The sequence below is a fragment of the Triticum aestivum genome, chromosome 2D (assembly GCF_018294505.1).
Source record: "Triticum aestivum cultivar Chinese Spring chromosome 2D, IWGSC CS RefSeq v2.1, whole genome shotgun sequence".
NCBI classification, from domain to species: Eukaryota; Viridiplantae; Streptophyta; class Magnoliopsida; order Poales; family Poaceae; genus Triticum; species Triticum aestivum.
Genome location: NC_057799.1, coordinates 399,911,428 through 399,918,767, shown reverse-complemented (window position 1 = coordinate 399,918,767; position 7,340 = coordinate 399,911,428). Strand labels below are relative to the sequence as shown.

Genomic DNA, 7,340 nt, shown 5'->3' with positions numbered 1-7,340 from the left:
AACTCCCTCCCACGGCCATATCACCCGCGCCGCCGGCCGCTCCTCCCTAGCGCACGCCACCTGCGGCTGCCACGCCATGGCAGGCACTGAGTCGTTGCGGCAGTACAATTGCACGCTCCGCCGCTGGTCATGAGAAGAGCTGCGTGCAGGCCACCCATGCTCTTTTCCCTGGATCCGATTCAGTTGCCTTCCTCTCATCCTCTCTCTGTTTGCGTGTGTGTATGAAGGAAGTGAGAGGAGATAGAACAAGGGAGTGACAGATCCCCATTCTCATGTCTGTGAGATGTGGGTGTGTGATTTCCCAATGTCAAATCCCACGTTTGTCTTGATTAGTTGTAGTTTTATGGATCTTGTTCTTGTGCAATGTAAATCTGTGTATAGTTCACCTATTTTCTCTCTAAAACTGTGAGCTGATAGAGCAGAGATGAGTTGACGGTGTGGGTTCAGGTAGTGAGATTTGCAGCTAGTTGTTTACTTGCTTAGGTGGTTGCAAGGGCTTAGTCCATGAGTTCTATTTGATTATAGTCAGGCCACTAGTTAGTATTGTGGTACTCCGTTGCAAGAAAAATGGGTCGTCGGTTCAGTTATAGGTACCCAACTCTGAAGATTTTGAAATTTTAGCATGGTATTTTAAGTTTGTTTTTTATCATATAATGTAAAATTGTAAATATGTTTCCAATGGTCTTTGCTCCCAGTTCGGAACTTCTTATTCAGTCTGTTAGTACAGTCGTCGCGGTCGCCACCCCGACGCCTAGCCCGCCAACCTGCGTCGTGTTGCCCCGGGACCCCCGAGCACTGCCGCGCCCCATCGCCGGTGCCTGACGGTGAGGGCTACCGTCTTTTCCCGACAAAGCAGGCTACCATCCGTCCATTGACAATGCGTATTTCCAGCCATTGCTGCATCTCTCTCTGCCCGTGGATGCTCATGTGCTGTAGTTGCTTTCTACCCTTCCTGTACATGCTGCTACTCACCTTTTTATCTCTCTGATGCGTTGTGTTGCATTACTACAGCTCGATCCAGGAGGTGCTAGCTCATACTGGCTGGAACTAGGATGCAAAAGCGATGACGGATCCATGCCGCACAAGCACTGGTGCTCTGCATTCTTCTTACTTTGTGTTCTAATTTGCTTTCTTCTTATTTTCAGTTTGCGAGATACAAAAAGAAGTTAAAAAAATGTTGTGCCTGGAGTTCATATTATTTGCTACCCCATGATGTACGTCTATAGTTTCTCCCTCCAAATGTGTTGGTCCATGTGGTTGTTTTTTTTTGTTTTGAATCTACGAAAAAGGTTATTAAAGCACAAATTTGATAAGCACATAAGTTCAGATCTCCGCTGCTACAAACTTCACGTATACATCTGTCTGTTTTAATTGTGGCATACAAATTTTGCACTACGAGAAAGTCCAGAGGCAAGAAAGTAGAAAATAAAGAACACAAAAATATCAACAAAAAATTCACTAGGGGAAAAGTTCAAGTCAGGATATGTAAGAAAAGTTCTTATTTTATTTCAGTTCAATTTCAAATTCTAGTGAAATTTCATTTCTAATTTTAATTTAGTCTAGTTTCTTATTTTAGTTTAGTTCAATATCTAATTTTTATTCAGTTCAATTCTTATTTTAGAAAAAAATTGAATTGTTACTTTATCTACATTCTTCTATTCAACATCAGGGAGAAGGTGCCTCATGTTAAAAGCGTGCCAAGATTTTCTAAGTACCCCAGACCCATCCTGGCGCCGCCCGGCCCCAACCTCCAACCTCCCTGGATCCTGGCACTACCTCCTCCCTGGATCCCGGCGCCGCACGCTCCTATCTCCCCAGATCCCCACGACGCCTAGTCCCCAACCTCTCTGGCTCCTGGCACCGCCAACCGCCATCCTCTGCCAGCTCCGTTAGCCGCCTCCACCTGTTTCCTCCTGCGGGTCGAACGGTGCGAATCTGGCCGACGTGGCAGGGCTGTGAGACTCGCCGGGGTCGAGCTCCTCCGCCTCTAGCCGTCGATCCATAGTTCATTGTCAGTACAGGTTCTGAAACTGCCTAGTACATGTTGGGGGACATTTCTGGAATCATGTATCCTAGCTAGCTTGCAGCTGTAATTTTGATTGCATAGCAGTATAGTTTAGTTGTCTCTGAAGTTTTGATTCACAGCAGTACAATTTAGTCCCAGCTGCCATGATTCTGCAAACCATTGTGCTCCCAAAAGATGGTGCTTTGTTGCAACAAGTTGTGGGAAAAATGCAGTGAAAAAAATAAAATGTGCTCCCACAAGTTCATATGATATATTGTTGTTAATTCAATTTCTTTTATATACCTCTACACATGTTTGTTGAAATGCTGACACGGAGCTAGACTTGTTTTTTTGTTCATGTTTCTTGTTTCTTAAAACAACCGGTATACTACTATCAAAATTGAAGCCACAATAAAGATCTCATCTCTAAATTGATGATTCAGCCATGTTTGCTTGTGTGTACTGCTGAACTGACAATGTTACTAAACTTGTGTTCTCGCTGATTCTGAACTGTTGCTGGTAGCATTTGTGATGCTCGTCTGATTTTGGTTGGAAGTTTAATGAATCCATACATAGTTCAACTTTTAGGAAGTTAAAAGTTCAACGAGTGTCTTAGAGAAAACTTGGAAGTTTTGTCTATATAAAAAAGATAACAAAATATATGTGTTCTGACCTAAGATGTTCAGGAAAGAGTTCCAGACCATCCCCGGTCGCCGCGTTCCCGGGAAGCCATGCGACAGCCACCACCACTGCGAGCAACAACCACCATCACTGCTAGCTGCCGGTGCAGCGTCCCACCAGCCCCCATGCGCCTCCATCCCTCAAGCTCCCAGATGCGTCGTCGTGAACCCTTTGTTCCCCATCGCTGCCTCCTCCAACTCCTTTCATGGCTCTGGAAAATCACTGATCAGGTATGTTCAGTTCAGACCACACTAAAATGGCCAAATTATAGATAAATATTTGCATTGTCCTAAATTCTTCCACTCTCTGGAAACAAAGTCGCGGAATGGATGTGATCAGAGTATACTTCCATGGTTTTGCAAGAAATCATACAATAAGTGTATCATTCACTATGTATTTTATCATCAGTTAAAATGTAATCATAGAAAAAGTTCAATTTGTGTTATTGAAACAGCTCAATTTATCGGTATTGTGGAGATCATGCATGACTAGTATTTATGTTCTCAAGATATGAGAGAGTGGGATGTTCGCATGATTGTGGCTGGTTGGAGTGTATGGTCTTGTGGAGATCATGCATGTTATTTTCTTATGCACGCTGTATATATATACTACTAGAAGTTCTAGTACCTATATTACTACAATTCGCTAATAAAAAATGTATTAGTTCATTGTGTGTAGCACATGGTTAACACATATAATTACAAAACAATTACTTGAACTATACAAGAGCTCAGCTTTTACTTGATTTACAGTTCAAATTTTGCGTTATTTTCAGTACATCAACTTTAATGTGCAGAACATCGAGGAAATCCTGGAAAATTATATGTGCACTCTACGTATTTTCTTATGCTTACAAGAATTCTGCACTCATACTGTTATGCATCAGTTCAGGTCGCCCGTGGAGTTTTAGATATATGCAAAATCGGATTAGAGCACCATGCTCTCACCCAAAAGTTTGAAAAACCATTGCTTTCCGTTCTGGTAACATATGTTTTTGTTTCAGTTTTGCTAATTCTTTCTCCAATGGGCCTTTATATATTATCTTTCACTTGTCTTACTATATGAAAAAATATGTGGCCTTTAGCGAGCAATCTTGCTCAGTTTTCTGGTTAAAAAAACAGACAACATGGATTTACCATGTTCTATCAAAGAAAGCTGGAGTTCAAATTCTAATTTTAGTACAGTGAAGATCAATGGGAAAATGCACAAAAAGTTCAGACTCTTGTTTCCTAAAGTGTTTGTCTTGGTATGTCTAGCCCAAACAATCATCAATTTTTTAAAAATATTTCTCTGCTGTCAAATAAAAGATACAATAATTATTATGGACATGTTCATTACAAACTTTTGTAATGGTGCAGTACACCTATTTAAAAAAATTATATATTTACAAAACGTAAATTATAATTCTCGGAAACCTACAAAAAAGCATCAATTTATATTGATAGTTGTTCTAGTCCTTATGTTATAACAGTGCAATGAAAAAATCTCATCAGGTCAACAACATGGACATGCTAATGCTGTAGCGAGTCCATGCTAATGATGTAGTGATCTCGCGCGCGGCCATAAGGATGTCGGCTGCAATGATGCCAAAGTGACGAGCTATCTACATTCTGCCTGGCTGTTGTCCATCTATATCTGCGTTCGTGGCGACACTACGATCAGAGACCCTTTCATGAAACTGTGTGCGATGCATCAATCACAAATAGGGTGTAAAAAATCCGTCAAAAAAGGTGCAAAACGTTTGCAATGGAGGATGTATCAAACACGTTTCAGATTTTAGTTGCATGTGCGATTCAGGGCATACGGTTCAGTTCAATGAACTGTTTGTGATGAGGTGGAACAAAAGAAACAGGCAGCCTGATGAAGGCGTGTGTGATATAGAGCATACAGTTCACTCGGATGAACTGTTTGTGATTAGGCAACACAAAAGAAACGGACAGCCAGATGAAAGTGTGTGTGATATACAACATACGGTTCACTCGGATGAACTGTTTGTGGTTAGGCAACACAAAAGAAACGGTCAGCCAGATCAAGGTGTGTGTGATTGAGGGCATACGCTTCAGAAGGATTAACTGTTTGCGATTAGGCAACAGAACAGAAATGGGTAAGCCAGATCAAATTATCTGCGATTGATGGCATACACTTTACATGGATGAACTGTTTGCGATTAGCCACAACAAACTGAAACAGTTAGATAGATCAACGTGTGTGCGCTAGACGGGCAGACCCATTCTAATTAAAAGAAGCGTGCGCGATGATAATAACGAGCGCGCACGGTTGTTGGAACAAGACGTGTGCTGACATTGCCTATTGCGGTGCATCCTATGATGCAAACGCCACGTACGCGGCCGAGAAGGCGTACGTGCTCACGTTATGCCTTTCGGGGATAGTGCCGCACTTATAACCGTCAGTAAAGTTTGAGCATGCGCCCCGTCACAATTTTTTTAAAAGAACAGGAAGGCCGCATCTTGTCACATTCCAAATTGCAAACTTGTTCACACCGATCAAAACCTAAACGGTTTCCCACTTAGGAGCGTATTACTACGCGGTTATAAATATTACTACTCCAAGATGACTGCATATTCCTCCTCAACTTCTTAGCGCCGTCGATGCAGCAGACTGGTCCGGCCGTGCCGCGGAAGAAGAAGAGATGCCCCGCCGCGCCGCGAATGCAGCAGAGATGTCCTCCCTTGCCGCGGTGGCCTGGGAAAATGCCTTGCGGGCAGGCGAGGACTCTTACAGGCGCATGTGTGCCCTCGTCCTTAGGCAGATGGATCAGATCTCCAGGCGGGAGAGGTTGCAGGATGACCTGAAAGCCTTATTTGAACAGTCTACCGACGTCATCCGGCAACTAAATGGGAGCAATGCGAAGCTCTGGGCCGAGCGTGACCTGCTGAGGGCGAAGATCGTCGGAAGTGCGGAGCAGCAGGAGCAGACCACTGCCTTGTTGAAGAGGACCGGCGTCATCGTCGAGAAACTCATGGATGAGAATGCCATGCTGAACATCGAGCGCAGAAGGCTGGTGGAGGAATCCGTGGATGCTCTCAAGCAGCATCTTGAGGACAAGAAAGAGCTCATCGCCGCTCGCCGCGGAGACTAGTTCCCGTGGCCTGCAGCAACGCATCAAGAAAGTAGAGATTAGTGAGCCAGATCGTTGTCTTCCTTCTTCTTTTGCCCTTGTGTATTTTGGGCGTTGCCGCATGTGGTTTTTTTTTAATTATGTTTCTAAATATGTAAGACAATTATTATCCACTGTCATCGTCCTTATATTCATCATGCTTGCTATAAGTCGCAGTCGATGCTATATAGGTTTGTCGGATCTTACATCAAGATCCGTGCAAAACTTTCTTTTCAGATTTTCATTTTTCTCTTTTAAATCTCAGTCCAATGAGACATATAGCCACGCCGTAGAACAGGTGCTCGGGCGCCATTAATGGAGACGTTGGGAGGGAGGTGCGCGGCGGGTAGCGGTCAAAGGGTTCTCCTCCCGATGAGCACGCGCAGGGGTCTGATCGCACGCCTCCCGTACTCAAATAACTACCCCGCACGGTACCTCCTAGCCAATAAAAAAAGAGACGCGTGGCCGCACGTAATTGGTAAGTCGAACGCCCACGGTTTCAATAATACTTGTGTTTCCGATTTGTAACGTGACAGCACTTGTTCCAAAATGACTTTGTTGATTGTTAATGTGTGGGCCTTTGCAAATCGGGCAAAAAAATTACCACATCATGTTGGTGCCATGTTATGAGACCATGCAAAGTTTCATGATTTTCAGGCGTGTTTTGGAATTACAGGAATTAAAAAACTAAGTTTTTCAATCTTTCCGGCCGAGCCACGACGCCCAAATGTTTGAATTTCACTCCCATCTCTTGCATGGGACCTAGAAATTCACCCAAGGACACACATGTGATTTTTCAAACAACTTTGGTGTACTGGAGCATGTGCTTGTAGTTCAAATTTGAATTATGCACGTTAAACGCCCAGAAACTCAATTAATGTGTAAAAAAGGCCAAACGAAACCGGAATAATTCCAAACTTTAGCACGATACTTCTATTTGGTCTAATCTAGCTGTGTAAAAAAATTAAGGCGGGAGAAGGCGGTGTACGTATGTCGTTTCGCGCATGAAGGTGACACGTTCCCTCCCGGAACCACGAGCCTTCTTGAGCGAAGCTCCGGGTTGCAAGAAGCTTACACCAAAGCTTGTCCCAATTCAGCCAAAAAAATTACCGCAACATGTTGCTGCCATGTCATGACACCATGCCAAGTTTCATGATTTTCAGGCATGTTTTGGAATTACAGGAATTAAAAAACGAAGTTTCTCAATCTTTCCGGCCGAGCCACGACGCCCAGATGTTTGAATTTCACTCCCATCTCTTGCATGGGACCTAGAAATTACCCAAGGACACACATGTGATTTTTCAAACAACTTTGGTGCACTGGAGCATGTGCTTGTTGTTCAAATTTGAATTATGCACATTAAATGCCCAGAAACTCAATTAATCTATAAAAAAGGCGAAACGAGCCCGGAATAATTCCAAAATTTAGCACGGTACTTCTATTTGGTCTAATTGCTTGTGTAAAAAAATTAAGGCGGGAGAAGGCAGTGTACGTATGTCGTTTCGTACAAGGAGGTGACACGTTCCCTCTCGGAAC

The 7,340-nt window shown here is 43.5% G+C and overlaps 1 long non-coding RNA gene across 2 annotated transcripts; it reads left to right on the top strand.

Annotated features, from left to right (window-relative positions):
* The first annotated feature begins 6 nt into the window (after positions 1-6).
* LOC123053400 (uncharacterized) lies at positions 7-4,539 on the top strand. 2 transcript variants are annotated; one of them, XR_006425567.1, is made up of 3 exons: positions 7-824; positions 1,012-2,916; positions 4,180-4,539. It is a non-coding gene; the product is annotated as an uncharacterized lncRNA (long non-coding RNA). The 2 variants fall into 2 exon arrangements; XR_006425566.1 differs by lacking the exon at positions 4,180-4,539 and having other exon boundaries at positions 1,012-3,909.
* The last annotated feature ends 2,801 nt before the right edge of the window (positions 4,540-7,340 follow it).